General features: G+C 41.7%; 1 protein-coding gene across 1 annotated transcript in view; it reads left to right on the top strand.

The window, feature by feature from the left end:
- LOC144786057 (cytochrome P450 3A21-like) overlaps positions 1-22,256 on the top strand; it is a 266,040-nt gene that overhangs the window by 154,446 nt on the left and 89,338 nt on the right. The window lies entirely within an intron of this gene.

Raw genomic sequence — 22,256 nt, 5'->3', positions numbered from 1 at the left:
ATTCTTTCTTTCTTGTTGTGTCACTTATTAGCTTCAGCTTGGATCTTTGACTTGTGAGTCACAGATCAAAGTTAAGAGGGAAATTAAAAACTATTTCATATGTTGTTATAAATGGAAATACTGGTTGTCTGAGGTATGCACCCAAGCAAGGCGAGAACCACCACTCTAGTCAGGGCAAACTATACACACACTAAAAGATAACCTGTGCTCACCCTCTAGCAGCTTGACACAGAGAAGTCAAGCTTATCTAAGGAGGCAATGTGTTAAGTATTTACGCAACAAACCCAGAGGGTAACACAATGCAATACACCACAAAAAGACTCCACACAGGTCTAGCAAAATAGAGAATTTTTATCTGAGCAAACTGAGACCAAAACGGCAAAACTCCAATCAGTAGAAGTGGAGATTTAAATTTTTATAGATTAAATCCCAAAACAGTGTTTAGAAGTCAAAAGCCCAAAAAAGATTTATTTAGGTTGCGCTTGACCGGGGTAATTCCAAAGTTCAGGCTGACTGCGAGGGAGCTCAAGTCGTAAGGTATTCCTTCTCAAGTTGAGCCCATTCACGGGGGAGAAGGTCTGTTGGAGCAAATAGAGTGTCACAAGCGATGATCCTGCGGGCGGGAGAAGTCAGCTGGGCATCACTTATAACAGATGGGACCTCACAGTCACTGGCGCCAATGCTTGCTGTGCTAGAAGATGATGCTGCTCCAGCTCGTGCTGATCCTTTGAGAAAGCGGCGCAGTCCCAGTCCAAACAGGCCATGAAAAGCCCCAAAGCTTAATTTCAGAGACCCAGGAGCTGTAGGTGATGGAAGCAGCTACAGACCCACTTCTGATGACCAGAGCTTGAATGGGGCTCCACTGACAAGGGTAGGACTCACAGAAGGCAGCAGCACCAGCAGAATTGATGGAAATCTTTTGGGTCACTGAGATTTCAGAAAACAGGAAGCAAGCCAATGCTAAATCAGTGCTTTGTCAGAGGACAGAACACAGCCTATTAAGATATGAGTGTCAGACACCTGTCCCACTTCCTGCCCAGGAAGGCCCATCAGAATGCAGATGAGTGCTCAGAATGTAGATAAGTCTCATCTTCCTATGTTTGTGGCTGTCTAGAGGGAATACACAAAGTGCAGCTGTCAGCCAAGCCAGATGTGTATTGCAGACAGATTATCAGGCCATAAGTAGAGAGAAATGTTCATTTTCTCAAAGTAAGAGCAAGAAGTGTTCTAGACGTCACATTTCAAATGCTGCTACATTAATTTAACAGGCTATGAACCAACAGTTCAATTGATATTGGCTTAAGGCATTTATTTGCGGCTCATTTCTATGTACTTTACTCCACATTTGAATCATGGGTCAGAAAATTTAGATATGTTTCAGTCTAGAACAAATTACACTTACTTAGGCCATAGATCAAACAAAAACATACAAACTTTGTGGTGAAGTAGTGTGATGTAAAAAAAAATACATGAACAAGTGATACAAAACAACAACTTATACAAACATTATGTCACCACTTCTAATTCACAAACAAAGCAGCTACTTGGATATCCTTTAACATCCATATAGTATAACTGAGTTAAGTAGCTGCTATCACAGGGAACAAAACAATCAAAACCAGTAGTGAGACAATTCAAAAAGCATTTCCACTGGGTGGAAACATTTTATCAAATACAACAGCCCCCGTGTTGTGTAATGCTGACGTGTTTCGATTCCCAGGGTGGCTTATGGGATTCTCTTCAGGGCGCAGACTGGTTTATCTGATTAATTTGAGTAAGCCCAGGACGGTCAGCCCAAACTTGGTGAGACCCGTAGTGTTCAGTCACACAAGGGAGTTGATAATATCATGGTATCGGAGTTAAATGTGGTGGCAGATTTAAGTCTGACCACCGAGTGTGGGGCCCAGAGCTATGGAAACCAATATGAGGGGGATGCCAATAATGGTCTTTTGGTGTCGGATGGCACAGGAACAAGGGGTAAAGGGATTACAATCGTTAGTTGGAACGTTGCAGGATTAAAATCCAAGGGGAATGTTCGGGAAACAACGTTTACAACGCAACTTTTAGAACGCACTACCATTACAACGAAACTTTTACAACGCAAAAACTATTACAACGCATACATTTACAACGTATGTTTTTACAACACAGATACCTTTACAACGCATACCATTACAACGTAAGTATTGGTAAGTATATAATTATATTTAAAATGTTATAGTTTTGGGTTTTTGGGTAAAGGGGTATTTTTAGGGTTCAGGGTCAGTTTTGGGTTTTTGGGTAAAGCGGTATTTTTAGGGTTCAGGGTCAGTTTTTAGTTTTTGGGTAAAGGGGTATTTTTAGGGTTCAGGTCAGTTTTTAGTTTTTGGGTAAAGGGGTATTTTTAGGGTTAAGGGTCAGTTTTTAGTTTTTGGGTAAAGGGGCATTTTTAGGGTTCAGGGTCAGTTTTTAGTTTTTGGGTAAAGGGGCATTTTTAGGGTTCAGGGTCAGTTTTGGGTTTTTGAGGTACAGGGGTACAGTGTAAAAATAAAGTAAAATTAAATTTAAATTAAATTAATTTAATGAAATGTAATTAAATTAAATTATATTATATTAATTTTAATTAATTTACATTAAAAAAATTATTATATACTTACCAATACCTACGTTGTAATGGTATGCGTTGTACAGGTATATGCGTTGTAAAAATTTGCGTTGTAAATGTATGCGTTGTAATAGATTTTGCCTTGTAAAAATGTTGTTGTAATGGTAGTGCGTTGTAAAAGTTGCGTTGTAACGTCATACATCCGAATGTTCTAGGTTGGACGAATTTTATTAACACCTACGACATTCTCTGTTTTCAAGAAACGTGGTGTAGTGATGATGTTAGTTATGAGGGATTTGTTTCTTATAATGTGCCAGCGCAGGGTACCGGATCAGGGAGAGCGAAAGGTGGTTTACTGATACTAGTATCTATTCTTCGCCCAATAGTAATAAAAAAGTATATAACTGTGGGAGATTATGTTCAGATTCTCTGGCTTCTTGAGGACAAAGGTTGTAATATCCTACTGTTAAATTACTATAACAATATTTTTAATAATACCAGGGTGAAAGTAGTAACTGACCTGGCCAGTGCCATTGAAAATGTATGTTTGGAAGGGAATGTTACTTTTGATTTCATTTGGGTAGGTGATTTTAATATTACATTATGTGAACTGTCAACACAAAAGGTCTGTGGAATCACAAACAATGCCGGATGAGATGACTTGCATTTTGGACATAATAGCTATGGGGAAGCTCTACATAAATTTATGTGCTGTTTTGACCTGGAAATTTTGGACCATTTGAAAGATGTAAATGGCAAACCCATCCCGACTTTTAAAAACCGGCACTCCAGCTCTGTTATTGATCATGTGATTGTTTCCTCTGATATTATCTTGTGTTGTGCCCCCCTAGAATCGAAGTAACCTCATTAAGTGATCACAATTATATCATCCTGGACACTACTTTTTGGGGTAGCAGCTCGGTTAAAGTAGGAATCACAATCACAAATATTGAGCCACACAGACCTAGTGGAGTGAGATTAAGATGGGTAGGGGACAAAGCCCATGATTTAATCAGCTCTATAGTAAAGGATAGTTTGGTAGATATTATTTTCATCCTTGAAAATAGCACGGATTATGAGATGATTTTAACTTCTTTCCTTACATTAATAATTCTATCGATGCCAGGTTCACTAAACATAATAGTGGTTTGCGTAGAAACGAACCAGGTTGGTTCGATCACCTATGCACTACCTCATTAACTAAACTCAAACAGGCGCTTGCAAAAAAGCCTAGGGATACCGCTTCAATTATCAAATTAAGAGCGGACTATAAGCTCGCACTGAAACAGCGGAAGAGTGAGTTACAGCAGCATGCATGGGACTCCCTCAATCAAGCAGCGGAGTTATCCAATAATACCCTGTTTTGGGCGACGGTCAATTCTCCTTTCCTTAAAGATGAAAAGATACCAGAGTTGACCTCTAATGTTCCGAGTGAAGGGTGGGTTGCTCACTTTTCTAATATCTTTGATACCAATGTAAGCGTAGATATCGACCCTAGCAGGTGGATTGTTTTACCGTTGGACATAACAGTTGGTGAGGTTGAGCTTGGCATACGTGCAAGTAAGGGGGGCAAAGCCCAAGGCCCTGACGGGGTGCCGATTGATGTATACAAGGCAGCATCTGAGATGTGGGGACCTCTCCTGGCTAATGTTTTCAACGCAGCTGTGTGTACTGAGACACCTAAAACCTGGGGAGAATCTATCATTGTCCCGATTCATAAAAAGGGCAGTAGGTCTGATGTGAAGAATTATCGTCCCATTTCTCTTCTTGACTCCTCAGTTAAGATAATGAGTAGAGTCATGCTTGCCAGGCTAGAGGAATGGGTTGAACGAGAGGGCATCCTGGCTGACAGCCAGTATGGCTTTAGAAAGGGTAGGGGTACACTCGATCAGTGCATCAATCTTGATTTACTGATCGGGAAATATACTGAAGCAAAATCTGGCTCACTTTACCTCTGCTTTGCTGACCTCAGTAGTGCCTTTGACATGGTAGACCACTCTATCTTATGGCCAACCTTGCTACAGTTGGGAGCTCCTGAGGGCATAATTTTCTTTCTTGCCAGGTTGTATGGGGACCAACAAACATGTGTGCGCTTCGGTACCAAAGGCGAATGCACTCCAAAATTTAGTGTTAAAAGAGGGATCAGGCAGGGCTGCGTATTGGCCCCCCTTCTTTTTATACTATTTATTAACGGGATCGATGCCATTCTGAAAAAGATCAATGCAGATGCCCCCCAGATCAAAGGTGTCTCTGTACCGGTGTTATTATACGCCGATGACGCCGTCCTACTTTCTAGAACCCCCTGGGGATTGCAGCGTTTGTTCGATGGTTTTTCTTCCTTTATTAAGGATAGAAAACTAGTTATCAACAAGGGGAAAACACACACCATGACCTGTGGGGTTAAAAATACATTTTTAAATGCCTTTTTTATTGATAGTGTAAAGGTGCAGCAGGTAGAAAAATTCTGTTACCTTGGTATCACCTTCTCCAAAGACAGGAAATGGACCGAAGAATTTAATAATATTCGGAACAAAATGGCCAAAAATGCCTATGGAGTTTTTAGATTTGCTGCTAAGGTTGGGGACCGACGAACCAGTGATATGCTTAAGATTTATCAAGCAAGATGTGTTTCCATCGCATTATATGGGGCGGGTGTATGGGGTCACAGATGAGACTATAATCTGCAAATAGAGGAAAATTCCATCTTAAAAAAAATCCTGTGCCTACCAACTTCAGCTCCTACTGAGCTTATTCATCGAGAATTAGATATAAACTATTTAATTGATCTGTTATCCCTGAGGCCACTTATGATCTGGCGTTCTATTTGGCTTAAGGCGGAAAAGTCTTTTAACAGGTCTATAATCGAGGATTGCTTATCATTGGATAAACATCTTAAGATACCTTGGATAAAATATGTTGTCGGTTGTTTTTTCGAGGTATTTAATTTGAATATTTTGCTTGACCCAAGTGCAGCATCTAGAATACCCAAAGCAGTGCCGAAAAGTAATTTCCTGGCTTCTAGGGCGAGGAAGCGGGCATTAGCCCACGGATCCTTGATCACCGTCGTGCTCTATACTAGATACAGCATGATGGAAGGTTTTCCTTCGTATTTATCCTTGGTGACTAGGCCATCCCATAAGTTTGTACTCACTAGACTTAGATTTGGTGTGGCCCATCATTTGGTGGCCTTTCCGACCTTTAAGAAACATCCGTCGGGGCCATGCATGTGTGGCGGAGTTTCTATTCAGAGCACATTGCACCTTTTACTGTTCAGTAAACTGTACTCGAATTTACGCACAGCCTTCTTAAAACCAATGTTCATAAAATATGGTGTACGTACAGTTAATCAGGCAATGATTTAAATTTTTAATCTGCAATCGGCCGATATCTGTTTTTATACAGCTACGTTTTTAAATTATTGTGTTAATGCCAGGAAAAGCATGTGTTTTTAATGAATTATATCTGCAACATTTTTGTAAACCTTTTTAGATATTGATGTACTTGTTATTACCATGTTTTATATCTTTGTGCTTTTATGGTCATTTTATATGTGCCGAATAAAGCTACATGAAATGAAATGAGTAAGCAATTCGTGTGTTGCAGGCATCACGACTTGAGCCAATCGGGCGATACTATTACCAATGCAGCAGTTATGCTTATTGGCGGTAAATGGAAGCTTAGTTGAGCTTTCATGGGGCGATTAGTTATTGAAACTGGGAATGATGCAGTCAAACTAAAAAAGTGGAAAAAGGAGGAAAAGATATCTAAATGCTTGAGTAATAGGGGATTCTAAATTCTCATATCTTTGTGACATTTGTCCACTTGTCTGCTATTATCAAAATACAATAACCATCACTACTGTGTGAGGACGTGATTACATATTTTATTTGTTGTAATCACATGGGATTATTCTCCGAAACTTTCTGTATCCAATTTTTACACTATACACAAATATAGATACATATGTACACAAATATATACAACAAATAAAGATAAAATACACCAAATTTGTACAAGCAAACGTAATCACAAATAATTTCTTTTTCACCCAGCAAAAAGTATTAAAGCAACAGCTAGGTGTCCTCCTATTAAGTCTAGCGGGTACACTCCGAGGTAGTCAGACACAGTTGGTTCAAGAAATAATTAAACAGAACTCAAATCAGAAGATGTGTCAATGGCAATAATTCGCATAACATTTCAAAGTTAGGACTTCTCTTTATGGAAAGTGTCGATGCGGTCACGTTTCGGCCTTCCAACAAATCTGGCCTCCTCAGGACAGGGTGATAAAGAACTCTTGGAAATCAATCCAGCAACGCCCTACGTAAAGTCTCACAGCAGTGAGGAATGCTAAAAAGTTGCAGGCACACGCCTGCTGGGGGAATGCTCTCACAGGTATCTTGCTCGGGGTACTCAATTTACCAGGGCAAACAACTTCATAAGCAGCTGTTCCTGTCACTCAATCATAGCGTGGGGTCGCCATAACGGTAAATAAATCACCAGCGTGAAACTGGGAATGAGGCACCACTAGAGACTCGCTTAGCTGAATTCAAAGAGACGCGATGCGGTCCGTTCTTTTGTGAACTTTAAAGTAATCTGAGCCCCCGCTGACAAAACATGCTGCGGAACAGCCTCAAACAAAATATCCAACATCGCTGGCATGGCAAATATCGCCCCATGAAAGCTCAACTAAGCTTCCATTTACCGCCAACAAGCATAACTACTGCATTGGTAGAAGTATCGTCCGATTGGTGCAAGCCTTGATACTTACATTTTAATTTGCATCTTTTCACCTGCAACATGCAAATTGCTTACTCAAATCGATCAGATAAACCTGTGTAGGAACCTTGCCTTTTGGCCAATGACTTATTGTTGGTAGAGGGAAGAAGGAGCAGGACCTTGTGTAGTATTTCAAGAAAGGTTCTTCAGACTCAAAGTTTAATCGTGATAAAGGATCCAATCCATCTAGGCTCACATCAACTGACAACTGGTTCTTGACTCAAGAATGACATACCTAAGCCCTAGAATTGCTATGACAATTTGAGATTCCTTGAACTGTAGAGGACCCACTATATCAAGCGCAACATCCACCCACAGACCTTTTGGATGACTTCTTATTATCATAGGTTGTACTCTCGTAACTCTGGATTTATCACTCATGTTACAACTTACAAGCACCACAATCACGTATTATTCTCTAAACCACTTTATCCATTCCTGGCCACCAATAGGAAGAACGTATTCTTTCATTAGTTTTAGTAATTCCAGGGTGACTTTGATGAGCCAAGCGAGTTATATCTTTTCTAGCACTAAGATGAGGAACAAGTTTGGTACCACTAAATAAAATGTTCTCATCAACACTCAACTCATCTCTCATAAACCAGAAAGGCTTGGTATCATCAGAACCTTTCTTGAAACTATACCATTTCTCCCTGATCAAATCCATAACTTCTTTAATTGTGCTATCAGATTCAACTTTTTCTATCCACTTTTCTTTAGACATATGTTCAAAATCTAGAGCACAAAATGAGCTCTGTTTCCCGTGGGAGCAGAGTCCCTCCAGTGCACTCTGGGAGAACAAAGTTCTTGAAATGATGATGATACACGGTAAGCTTATAGGGTTTATCATTTCAGAACCCAACACGGCACAATCTGTATCACGTCAAGCCGTTTGACCTTTTATATCCATTTCAGGTGACACTTTGCTGACATTGATCAAACGCGACTATGTTCGTCATTTACAAAACTGCAACGCATGAAATGTACAATTTAATTTGATGCTTTACTTTTAGACCCTAAGCCCCCTGATGAAGGGCAAATGCCCGAAATGCATTTGGCGCAAAACAACAATGTAATGTAACATTATGATGGAATAATGTGAAATTTCGACATCTACAAAGAATAAAAATGAACTTTGATATCATATACCCAGAACTGTGATTACATAATTTCAAGAACTTTGTTCTCCCAGAGTGCACTGGAGGGACTCTGCTCCCACGGGAAACAGAGCTCATTTTGTGGTATAATTGACTCCTAGCACAGGGAGTATTACTCCAGCGCACCACCTACCTATCACACCATCGGCAAATAAAGACAATCGAGTGCGGTTTCCACACCCCACAATTTGGACAACTTTTCATAGCACTGTGCTACTTGTGGAACCGGCACCATGCAATTCGACGATATTCTACAAACATCCAATCAAAGAGCAGACACCTTAGCATTTACAGACGCAGATTCGCTACGCATATACGCACTAATTCAGGAGGAGGAAAACCAGAGTGGAAGCACTGGCTCAGCACAAGCCAACCTAAAACAACTACTCTACATGTCAAAAAGAATTGTTAATCAACGTCTTCATGCAAGTATGTTAATAAAGTATCATAAAGCTCAACGGATCCCACGTGGCCTCAGGATATCCTTAAAATCAACCCTATGCAAAAACAATGCTCGTTTCACAGGGAAATGGTTCGCCATATTGAACAAGTGTTCTCTAGATCTCATACTTTTAATAATCGAAGAATTGGCGAAATTGTTGGAAGATCTTAATAAAGAAGCATCTCAACTAAAAGAAGAACTTAACACCATGATGACAAAAGATGAATGGGATCAGGCACTCAATGACATAAACATTCAACTATGACACCTACACCAAGGAGATAAATGAACGCAAACTAAGGAAATTCAAAAGAGATAGCACTGACTATCGCACTGGAGAGGTATATAGCTGGGCTGACATCTATGCCCGTCGACGCCAACAAAGACCGACATTTAACAGATCATCAGATGAAACCTCATCAGACGATTCACAACAACAAAAACAAAGAAGAGGTCCATCATCCCAACAGAAAGACACACACCAACCGGGAGACAAACCTTCTGAAGAGAATCGTAGACAACCATCGACGATTCCTTTTTTAGAGAGAGGCCTAGGACCCCAGGAAGAACCAGGAGGGGCAGGAGTAAGAACAGGACCCACAACAGAATCAGTGGCCAAAAACACGAGGAGTCACAGGACTTAATCATAAACATATCGAAATACTCCATCACCAATTTCAAAAACGAACGCTACAAAAAGGAACGTCATTCGTTCCCACGAATCATTCAAATCTTCTGGAAACACAGATTTGCCTGTACAAATTCTTAAGGAGTTTACGTCTTAGACATTTTTTTGCAAACATTGTGGAGAAAACAGAACTAGGAAACATACAAAAATCAGACACACTATTGGGACTTAGGAATCCCAGCAGATTTCAACCTCCAACAAGTCACAAAGTTCTGGATGTTTTCGAGAAAGTAGTAACCCAAGATATAATTAAGATTTTCAAATCTCCAAGATCGAAAAAAAACAACATGACGCAAAAAGAAAGACAAGCTATTCAAAATCAAGCAAACAACAAAGATATCACGATACGTCAGGCAGACAAAGTTGGAGCCATAATCATCATGGATACTGAATTCTATAAGAAAAACGTCATACAACATATCAATGACAAAGATACTTACATGCATTTGGAAAGCGACCCAACTCAGGAATTCATGAAAATTCTAGTCACCATCATTGACAATGCAATCGACAAGGGCACCATCACGGTTAAAGACAAAGAATTTCTGTTGAAGAACAATCCATCCATTCCTTACATCTACATGATCCCAAAAATCCATAAACACCCTACCATTCCACCATTCCGCCCAATTGTATCTACCGTTAATTCCATCCACGAACCGGTGGGTCAGTTCATCGATAAACATCTACAACCGATTGTTCAAAAAATTCCCACATACATCAAAGATACCGCGCACTTTCTGAACATTTTGGATGACCATAAATCAACATTCACCACAGATATGATCCTCAGTACCATAGACGTCAAAGCATTGTACACTTCCATCCCTCATAATTTGGGCCTATGAGCCATTGAAAACGCACTGCTCAACTGCGAAAAAACAGACAACTTGAAACTTTTGCTAATGGAGCTCGTGCATTTCATGCTGTTCCACAGCTATTTCCAATGGGAAAATCAATTCTACGCCCAATGTTCGGGTACATCGATGGGAAATTGTGCGGCACCCTCGTATGCAAATCTCTTCATGCACCAATTTGAAACAGAACACATACTAAACAACAACGATTGGCAGGAGAATCTCATCCTATACAAAAGATACATAGACAACATTTTTGTCTTATGGAGAGGATCACATTCCGAATTACAAACAGCAATCCATAACTTGAATGAAGTCAATGATCGGATCTAATTTACATCTAACATAAGCCACACGCAAGTATCCTTTCTGGATGTTCTGGTAACTAAACAGCAGAATACATTAGAAACCAGTGTTTACCAAAAAGCAACCGACAGGAACAATCTACTCCAGTTTCACAGTTTTCATCCTCCCTCACTCAAAAAACATTGACCATTTTCACAACTGCTTCGCGTTAAAAGGATCGCCTCCACACAAGCCACGTACGAACAACATAAGGAAATCATCTTACAAAAATTTCATGACCGAAAGTATCCTGAAACCACACTGGTTGAAGCCGTTGACAGAGCACAAGGACTAAATAGAGATCAATTGTTAAAACCATCACAAACCAAAGACGAACAAAGAGCTGTATTCGTATCAAAATACTCAACACGAAGTCATCACATTAAAAAAGTGATCTTAAAAAACTGGCCATTACTAGCCCTAGAGGAAGATTTCAAAGGACTATTCACCAGCAATCCACGTTTTGCTTACCAAAGAACTAAGAACATTAAGGAGTTACTGAATCAAAGAAAAGACACTTCCATAATAACATACAAAGGAACAATACCTTGCCACAACTGTGGAAATTGTAACGTATTAAAGGGAATGAAATCACACACCCACTAAAAGGGACAAAAATCAAATTGAATGTCAATGGAACGTGTGATACTACGAATTTGATATACATGCTAAAATGCCCATGTGGCCTCGCATACGTGGGAAAAACAGCAAGGAAAATAAAAACGAGACTTTTTGAACATAAAAGCAATATTTGATTAAAAACTTTGAAATCTACTGTGGCTACTAATTTCAATGAACAAAATCATAATTCAGTCAACTGAGATTCTGCATCCTAGAAATGGTACCGATACTACCAGGAAGAGACAACACCCAATATTTACTTAGGAGAGAACTTTTTTGGATACACCGATTGTCATCTACACAACCAAAAGGGCTTAATGAACGTTTAGAGTACAGCTGTTACTTATAATTTGTTTACTGTTAAATCGCCACGTGATTTATGTATCCTGATTACCAAGTAGATATGTTTTTACACTCCATCTAATCCTTTGTGTATATGTTTGTGATGTACAGCCTTTCATTACAGCATGGTTCATTATTTATATGATCGTATTCAACCAAATTCATTATATCACCTACACCAGCAATTTCTTGTTCACCCAATTTTTGACCGTTTAACATTTATTTTCTGTCCTTCACACACCGTGTTTGGGATCATAAAGTTCACTTAGTTGAACAAAAAAAGATTGCACCAAGCGTTTTTTTCATTTGACATGGTCTACACCAATACGAACCGTTCTCTTTTCAAGTTTAGTCACGTGATTGATCCGAAACCAATCGGGAAGCACGCTAATGATTCGCCGGCCAAAACATTACTGGCACTAACAATGCTATCATTTCACATCGCACCACGATATCGACACACGTCCGACCGTCCCAAGATACACGGTAAGCTTATAGGGTTTATCATTTCAGAACCGAACACGGCACAGTCTGCATCACGTCAAGCCGTTTGACCTTTTATATCCATTTCAGGTGACACTTTGCTGACATTGATCAAACGTGACTCATATTCGTGTGTTCTACGAAACAGGTCAGAACTCACTGCATACCTGAACGAATAGTTTCATTCACCGGGTGTTATCTTTATTTGCAAGCATGCAAATTTAATGGAAGAGACATGCTTTCTATGCATGCACACACGGAGACTCTCGGAAATCACATAACTTTCCCATTCAGATCTTTTGAGTTTCCAAGTCTCTTTCTCACTTTTAATTTTTTCAATCCTCCACCTTTTCACATGAATTTATCACCAATTGCAAGTTTAATCAGCATACAGCGTGTATGTTCGTCATTTACAAAACTGCAACGCATGAAATGTACAATTTAATTAGATGCTGATGAAGGGCAAATGCCCGAAATGCATTGGGCGCAAAACAACAATGTAATGTAACATTATGATGGAATAATGTGAAATTTCGACATCTACAAAGAATAAAAATGAACTTTGATATCATATATCCAGAACTGTGATTACATCATTTCAAGAATTTTGTTCTCCCAGAGTGCACTGGAGGGACTCTGCTCCCACGGGAAACAGAGCTCATTTTGTGGTATAATTGACTCCTAGCACAGGGAGTATTACTCCAGCGCACCACGTACCTATCACACCATCGGCAAATAAAGACAATCGAGTGCGGTTTCCACACCCCACAATTTGGACAAAATCAAGAGCACACACCCAATCATACTCTTCTTCAACATCTTCATCAGCTTTACCTTCTGTAGGAATCAGGCGAGATAATGTATCCGCAATCCTATTATTCACTCCAGGAATGTATGTAACCTTGAAAGAATATTCCTGTAGACCAATAATCCATCTAGAGATTCGACTTGAGATAAGATCTACACCCTTCTTTTCAAAAATTTCAATTAACGGTTTATGATCGATATAAGTTCGAATTTAAACCCAAATTAAGACTTTCTACGTTTTTATATAGCCCAATAAATGGCCAAGGATTCACGCTCCACCACTGAGTACCGACTCTCCGTATCCTTCAAACGTCTTGGCAAAAACATCCCTGTACTTTGTCCTTCAGGATCAACTTGGTGTAACACCGCACCTAAGCCTTTCTCACTTGCATCAGTGGTTAAAATAGATGTACACTTAGAATCAAAACTTTTGAGAAAAGGCGCACAACAAAGTTTATTCTTGATCTCCCAAAACTCCTCTTGACACTCATTTGACCACACAAAACACTTGCCTCTCTTTAACAACGATCTCAAATTTGAAGTCATATCCCTTTACGAATTATAATATTCAATCATGCCCTAAAAACTCATAAGCACTTCCTTACGGGAAACATACTTTACAACAAAACTTTTACAACGCAGTGCTTTTACAACGCAGGTTTTACAACAAAAACCATTACAACGCATTGCGCTGGGGGGCGCTCTAGGATAGGGAATAGATTTAAATTACTATCCAACACCTTCCCTAGTGTCCACGGGGACTGGAGTTGTAATAGTAAATTAAACTATTCATTATCCAGCACCCCAAAGCGCTATGCGTTGTAAAGGTTTGCATTGTAATACTTGCGTTGTAACAGCATGCGTGGTAAAAGCATGCGTTGTTACGTCATACATCTCTTCCTTACAAGTGGGAGCAGACATTTTTTTTATGATCCCAATCAAATCCTCCTTTGGTCTGATTCCATTCGCAGAAATGTTATGACCCAATAATTAAGTGAGTCAGAACCAGTTACATTTTCCAAGCTTGAAGGTCAAATTACTATCACTCAATCTTTCTAACACCGATCTGAGGCGCTCATTGTGTTGGATAACATCATCTCCATATATAAGCACATCATATTGATAGATGCATACACCTTCCAAACCTTTTAAAACCCCTTCCATCACCCGCTGGAAAACTGAAGAGAGAGAAATTAGGCCAAAAGGCATTCTTTTGAATCTATAAGTCCCAAATGGAGTTATGAACACCGTAAAATCACTATAACCCTCATCTAACTCCACCTGATGATTGGCTGATGTCAAATCTATGGTACTAAATAATTTTGCCCCACCCAACAACATTAGTAATTCTTTAATATTGGGTAAAGGATATTTGTCCACAATTACACACTTCTTCAATTGGCGCAAGTCAATGCATAGACGAAGGTCACCATTAGGTTTGCGTGCAGCAACCACCGGAGCAAGCCATTCCGTACCTTCCATCTCCTCTATGATCCCACCATCTTTAAATTTGGTAATCTCATTTTCATATCTTCCTTAACCACTATAGGTACACTTCTCACCTTGCAAGATACAGGAATGGAGTCATCTTTAAGCCTAATCTTATGCTTGTAACCCTTGAGACACCCAAGATCATCTCTAAAAACTTTTGGAAATTCTTTTTGAAGAGAGCTGGCCAAATCAAAATTCATAACTTTATCCACACCTTGATACTTACCCTTAACAAAATCTGGGGATTAGAGTTTGGATCTAAATATACTCCCATATCTCCTTGATGCATCCAGCTTATAATGCTTTCGCTCATCTTTGAAATGTAGATTTTACCTGAAACCATCCTATCTTTATACTCTACCAAACCATGAAAGTAACCACGCAACTTAATAGGCTCACCACCGTAAGCTAATGGAATGTTATCAGGTTTAAGTACCTTAATTTTCCCTATCAAATTGTTCACATAAAATTCATTCGAGATGATGGTTATCTTTGCACCAGAATGAAATAACACCAGTGTGTTGCAACCATCTACTTTGATCTCGTCAAACGGACATGATTTTGATATTGTAGATGTCACATTACTCACTGAAGACAAAATCTGTCCACATTCAGGATTAAAATTACTATCTTCATCATTGAAAACTGCAATTCTTTTCACTCTGGGCGTTAATTTAGTTTTGCAAACAGAGGAAAAATGTCCTTTCTTTTTGCATTTACTACAGGTAATTCCACGGGCAGGGCATTTCTTATCGTTAGCTAAGTGCCCAATCTTGTCACATCTGAAGCACTTTTAGACTACATAGCCACTACTGTGCTTATCTTTCTTAGCATCATCTTTTATATGTACCTTGTTTATCACATCTTGAACCTTTCGCATCATATTACCTTGCCCTTTCACATTTACAATTTGAACGTTGCTCTCATTTGCATTATGATTTTTTTTATAATGGCCACACATTTCAAAGAATGTTCAACTCTTTTTGCAACAAGAATTACCAAGAGTTGGCTCATCACGTAGCCACAACTCTTCCCGAACCCTATCCATATTGCACCCTAACATAAACTGGTCACGGATATGTTCATCTGTTAAACCTTCAAATTTGCATGACGAAGCCAGCTTTCTTAAATCCGTTAAATATGTTTCTATTGTTTTATCTTCTTTTTGTACTCTTTTCCCAAAATTATACCTTTCTAAAATAGTGCTAATCTTGGGAAGGTAATGTATGTCAAGTTTACGAATACTAATTTCATATTCATTGGGACTACTAGACTCTGAATCTGGTAATTCAGGCAGGTGATCGAATACATCGTGCCCTTCAGAGCCAAGACAATGCAGTAATAGGGCAGTCTTCCTCTCAGCGCTAAGCGAAGTACCACACACCTTGGCATAATGTTCAAATACACTCTTCCATTTTTTCCACCTATTGGGAGGTTCCCCTGGATTTTCTAGAAAGAACGGTGCTGCAGTAACATTCTGCATGGCTTAAAATGGAAAAAAGTTTGAGAATTGTTACCTCATAAAAAGCTATGCAAACAATAGGTATGCCTATAAATGTCAGTTACAACTCCAAAATATGCTTCTCAAATAAAACTCTAATATCTGACTATATCAGAAATAAATTAGTTCAGAAAGGCACATATAAAATAAGTACAAATATGATGTTGTTAAAATATATACTGAGAGTAGACTCCAATAAAAAAAACATCAGCTGTGCATTTATTAAATAGGCATATAAAATGAAAACATGCAAAGCTTTGAGGAGTTAATACCAAAGAGTCCAAGTGTGCGAGTCGCTGAGGTGATAATACCAAAAGAGCTGAAGCGTGCGAGTCGCTGTCAACACTTGTATTTAAAATATGAAAGAGCTTTAATACGGTTGACTCGCAGACAAAAGAGTTATCTGTTACCTTGCTCGGTACTTCAAGCCTGTGAGTCGCTGGAATGTATTCGAAATAAATTCTCCTCAATCCGCTCTGGATCACGGGACAGAGAAATTAAGTTGGACGCAACTACTGACGATGCAACAATGACGGTTCACGCCATGTCTTTGCGTACCGCCGTAATCAAGAACATGAGCTTCTGTAACTCCTGACGAAACATTGATGACAGGTAACACTTGGATTATGTTGTCGTCACAAAGAACATGAGTACACTTGCGTCACAGCAACCACCGGCGAAGATAGGAGAATCAATGCGGTAAATTAGAATGTATTTTCTGGATTTTTAAAACTCGCATCAACCTGTGCCATCATGAAAGTTGCGATTACTTCAACAAGAGATTTTTTTTTAAATCGGAATTTTACAGGTTGCTCAATAGGGTTGGCAATCACTAGTGCAAGTAGCATAAGGCAACCTCTATACGTGGGTGTGAACAATGAAGGACATAGCACATCGATCCGCTCCCAACAAAATATGTTAATGACAAATTCTTAGTTCCACACCAATCAACATATATATGAGCATGTGCCAAATTAGCCCAAATCACATTAAAAGTAAAGAGGTGTCACCCAAAAATTAAATTGTTTCTTTCTTTCTTCTTTTCAAAATAAAGATAAATATCTCTCACCGGATAAAATTATTACTGTCCTTAGGTGTTGAGATCCTTTTGAAGATACCGACTACGCCAGTGTAGTATTTCAAGAAAGGTTCTTCAGACTCAAATGAAGATCTTCAATAAGAAAGTTTAATCTTGATAAAGGATCCCATCCATCTAGGCTCACATCAACTGACAACTGGTGCTTGACTCAAGAATGACATACCTAAGCTCTAGAATTGCTATGACTCAATACCATAGAGGTTGCTAAAAGAGAAGAACAATACCATGAATAACCATAGAGAACAATGTAACACATAGGGAATAATGTGACACATCACACCATGTCTCCGACCTGGAAGCGTCTTAGTACTGCTCTTTGGTCTACCTACTCTTCTGTTTATCTTGGGCCATCCCCAGTTTCTGCCTCACTTCCTCCAACAATGTGGATAGCCGTTCCTTCAGTTGAGCGTCATAATCAAGAAGACCCCTCCCTCCATCTTACTTGTCTTCCCACCTTTCCGCTGCCATTTCTAACAAGGTCCGGGATTTTCTCCTAAACACGAGTTTGCAAGGGCTGTAGCTGGTCGAGGACTGGGTATGTGTACGGATCGCAAAAAGGGTTAAAGGCAGCTGTTTGTCCCAGTCCTTCCCTGTTTCTAGGATGGTCTTTTACAGGATGTTTTTAATGGTGCGGGTGTACCACTCCATCAGGCCATCCCTTTGGGGGTGGTAGACTGAGGTACGTATTTGTCGTACTCCCAATACTTTGCAGATTTGAGCCATGAGACGAGACATACAGGGGGTGCCCTGGTCAGTGAGGATTTCCCTGGAAAAGCCCACCCGGCTGAAGAACCCTATCATCGCCCGCGCAACACTACTGGTTGTCATGCTGGTGAGAGGTATGACCGCTGGGTATCTGGTTGCGTAGTCAGCCAGCACTAATATGTACCGGTACCCCTGGGTGGAAGCGATCAAGGGACCCACCAGGTCCATTCCCACCCTGGTAAAGGGTACCTCTATTATGGGGAAGGGTCACAGGGGTGCCCTGGGAATGCGGGAGGAGTTGCACCGTTGACACAGGGGACAAGCTGTACAAAAGCAGCGGATGCCAGTGAAGACCCCAGGCCAATAGAAGAGGAACAAAAGGTATTCCTCAGTTATTTCTCTTTCATAATGGCCCCCCTGCTTGTTTATGTGCTAAATGGAGAACCAGGTCATGAAAAGGTGCCGGGACTAGGGGTTGTTTTATTATCTTGGTTGGTTTTCTGACCCTCCTGTACAGTAAACCCCGTAACACAATAAAACAGGGCCCTACCTGATCATCTTCCTCCTCCACTGTCAGAGCCCAGGCGTTCCCCAAGGTGAGATCTTCCTTCTGTGCTTCTCTGAAGCTGCGAGGGGGCCCTGTTCTCCGTCTGCAACTGAGGAAGTAGAAGGGTGGTCAACCAACTCATGCAACTTCACAGACCGGTTGTGTTCCCTTTTCTCCTAGTGGGTTTTCTTTGAGTGATACCTACCCCTTTCGGTATGCTCGGTAAAAAATATAGAGCCCCCTTCCACCAGGTCTGGGAACCCTATGTAGTCAATGCACATAATCATGTCCTCTGCCAAGTTTGGTATGCCTCTGACTCGCAGGTGTCTCTTTTCCCCTTTTTCCTCCATGTCAACCACAGCCACTGGGAAGATTTTACGGTCTCCGTGAACACAGGTGATAGATACCTCCTCCCCTTCCTGCCACTGATGGTCCCTTATCCGTTCTTGGCTGATAACGGAGTGGCGACATCACGAATCAATGAGCACCTTGGTCGTGACTCCATTCACGGTCAGATACAGGTGATATGCCTCTTTTCTGACACCCGCCCAGAGCACTCGGCCTCTTGTATACCCCACCTCCATAGGTTTGCTGGGATTGGTCTTTTGGGGACAGTTCCTCACTATGTGGCTTCACTCAGCGCAATGGTAACACTGGGGTCCCTGACCGCTCTCCCTCACGCTGGGACGATGTGGGAGTCTTGGATACAGGAGGGTCCATTGAGGGGATGCCGAAGGACCAGGAGCAGAGAACCTCCATTTCAGGGCAACCGGGGTTGGCATCCATGGCATGGGAACCCTGACCTCTGGTCCTCTCTGGTTGGCAGAGGCCAGTTCGATGGCGCTGGTAACGGTGCTGTTGGAGTGTTGTTTGTCCCATGCTCTTGTAGGGCTTGGGAGCCCCTCCAAGAACTGCTCAAGCAGGATCATGTCCAGTACTTCCTCCATTGTGGAGGTGTGTGGTGGCAACCAGCGGGTGCCCAGATCTTGAATCCTATAGAAGAGGGCATGGGGATTGACCTGTGGCAGCCATTTCTCCTTCCTGAATTTCACATGATAGTGTTCCTTATCGTAGCCGAGCCTCCCTAAAATGGCCTTCTTAATCACACTGTAAGGGGTGTTACCTTCAGGGTTTGCAGCCTGGTAGACAGTTCGTAACTCCCCCAACAGAAGGGGAGCAATGTATTGGCCCCAGCGCTAAGCAGGCCACTGGGCTGTACTGGCCACTCATTTGTGAAGATAAAGTCTGGTTCCCCCCTGGCTGGTACTTTTGCAGCACGGAACTTGGCACCCTGGGGTGTACCTTGCTACTAGTGATTTTGTCGGTTAAGCGTTGTATGGCATAGTCCTAACCCACCTGGTTCTTGGCGATAAGACCGGCTTCCGCCTGCAGAGCTTCCTGTGTGGTTTGTACCTCCACCACCACTGGAGGTGCCGTTGTCCTTCAGCCAGCTGCTTCATCATGTCGTCCAGGCTGATTGTCTGGATCATGGTGTTGTCCTGGGTCGGTAGGTTGAGGGCGAGATATCCACCTCTAACACCACTTGTCACAGGACAACAAACCACTGGAGACAACTGTGATTGCGTAAACGGTGCTTAATTGTCAGACTGGTCACTATATCGATCAACAAGACGTAAGGGGATTCCAGCATCAGTCCTTGGTCCCGGGGCCTCAGGGTTCCTTCTCGGTAAGGTTCCTGTTTGGTATGGTCCCTGGCATTGCTTCCCCCTCGGTAGAAAAACAAAACAAAAGGAAGAGGTTATTAGTGCTCTTGTGGTTGTCCCTTGCCACTAACACAGTAACAGATTTCCTCAGGGGTGTAGGGAGTGCTCGGGTCAGGGTTCTATGTGTCACTTCACACTGATTGATAGTGGTAAGTAGGTTAAAGAAAAAATAGAACTACACGACAGTGAGTTATGGGAAAGTGTGGGGTCCATTCTAGTTCCCGGGTATCCCCTTTCCGCCCAGGGGTCCTCTCTATCCTTAAACCTGGGTCTGGTTATATCTCCTTTTTGCCTTCAGCTTATAGGCCTGTAAAATAGCTTGGGTAAAGGCCCACCTGCCCACGATTCACCTGGTTGTTTGAGCCACTTGCCTGGAGCTGTGGCTCCATGACAGAGCCACGGCTGCCTCGATCGTAGTGCATTCCTCAGGGGAAACGATCACCGCTGGTCCGTCGTCAGCTATGGGTTTGGTGGTTGGCAGGAAGTCAACTTTGTTCTGTGTCCTCTGCCCTCTCCTCCACGTCACTCACCTGCTCTGCCTCCTCCATGTCGCTCACCTGCTCCGTCTCCTCCGCCTACTCCTTGACAGGTTTTCCTGGTGTTGCTGCTCACCCTCCTCCACTTCCACGATCAGCACACCTCCTCTCTCTGCTGTGGTGCAAGTCAAGATCATTTCCGGCAACACATAAGGGGTGGGTCTCCGCCCTTCTGAGGATGCAGAGCACACCTCAGTGGTACCCCCGGGGCACCAGCAGTCATCACCCGAGGGTGCCCTATCACACATTCCAAACATATCAAACATGAAAAAGCTACTCCTCTCTGATCAGGAATTACAACTTAAAAGTATATTAAAGAATTCCCAATATTGGCCTTTGAGAAGGGTAGGCCTCACAGTAGTGAAAAACTAAATAGGATGTTTGTCACTACCAGGTCATGCAAAACATAAAGATGCACATCCTACCTTTTACTTACATGCCAACATGCTCTTAAGGTTTCTTAGGGCCTACCTTACATTTGACTTATATGCAATAACAGGGTAATTTCGTTTTAAATGGCAAGTCGAGGTGGCAGTAAACTGCAAGCACAGGTACTGCAGTGGCAGGCCTGAGAAAGGTTTGAAAAGCTACTTCTGTGGGTGGCACAATCAGTGCTGCAGCCCACTAGTAGCATTTGAAGTACAGGCCCTGAGTACATGGTACACCACTTTACAAAGGAATTACCAGTACAACATATATGCCAATCAGGTCTGCGTAAAATGTCAACGTTGGTTAGCAGTGGTAAAGTGTTTAGAGTCCTAAGGCCGACAACAAAAATCAAAAGATTCAAAAGGCAAAAGGTTGAGGGAAAGACTTCCCTAAGGATGACAGGCCCAACACGCCCCCCCCCCAACCCCCAGTGGAAGTGAGGAGATCTATCCAACCTCTAGGCAGTTCTGATCACTAAGGTGGAAAAACCGGGAAGGACCATCAGAATTGGTGTTTTCTACTCCGGGTCTGTTTTCCACCCTGAAAACCATAACCTGTAGGGAAATGGACCACATCAACAATTTCTGATTTTCGTTCCTGATTTGCATGAGCAATCTGAGGGCCTGTGGTCTGTCTGAATCAGGAAGTGAGTGCCAAACTGGTATGGCCTCAACTTCTTCAGTGCCCAGACCACAGCAACAGCTTCTCTCTCAATAGCACTCCACCTCTATTCCCTACGAAGTAACCTCCTGGAGATGAAGGCTGCAGGTTGGCCTAGGCCCTCATTTAAGTTGGGATAGTACTCCTCCTATGTCATTTTGTGAGGCATCTGTTTGATTGAAAAACTCCTGGGAGATATCAGGGGCCTTGAGCACAGGAGCTGTGCACATGGCTTGCTTCAGGGAGTCAAATGCAGATTGACATGCCTCCGTCCAAATCACATTTCTGGGCTGCTTCTTCAAGGTCAACTCAATTAAGGGATCAACAATAGTGCCCTATACATTGACAAGCCTCCTATAGTACCCTGTGAGGCCCAAGAATGCTCTGACCTCAGTCTTGTCTGAAGGGGTTGTAAGTCCTCCCTGGCCACCAGGTGCCCCAAGTACACCACAGACACCTGCT

The sequence above is a fragment of the Lissotriton helveticus genome, chromosome 10 (assembly GCF_964261635.1).
Source record: "Lissotriton helveticus chromosome 10, aLisHel1.1, whole genome shotgun sequence".
Classification (NCBI taxonomy): Eukaryota; Metazoa; Chordata; class Amphibia; order Caudata; family Salamandridae; genus Lissotriton; species Lissotriton helveticus.
This window is presented reverse-complemented; position numbering and strand designations above follow the sequence as displayed.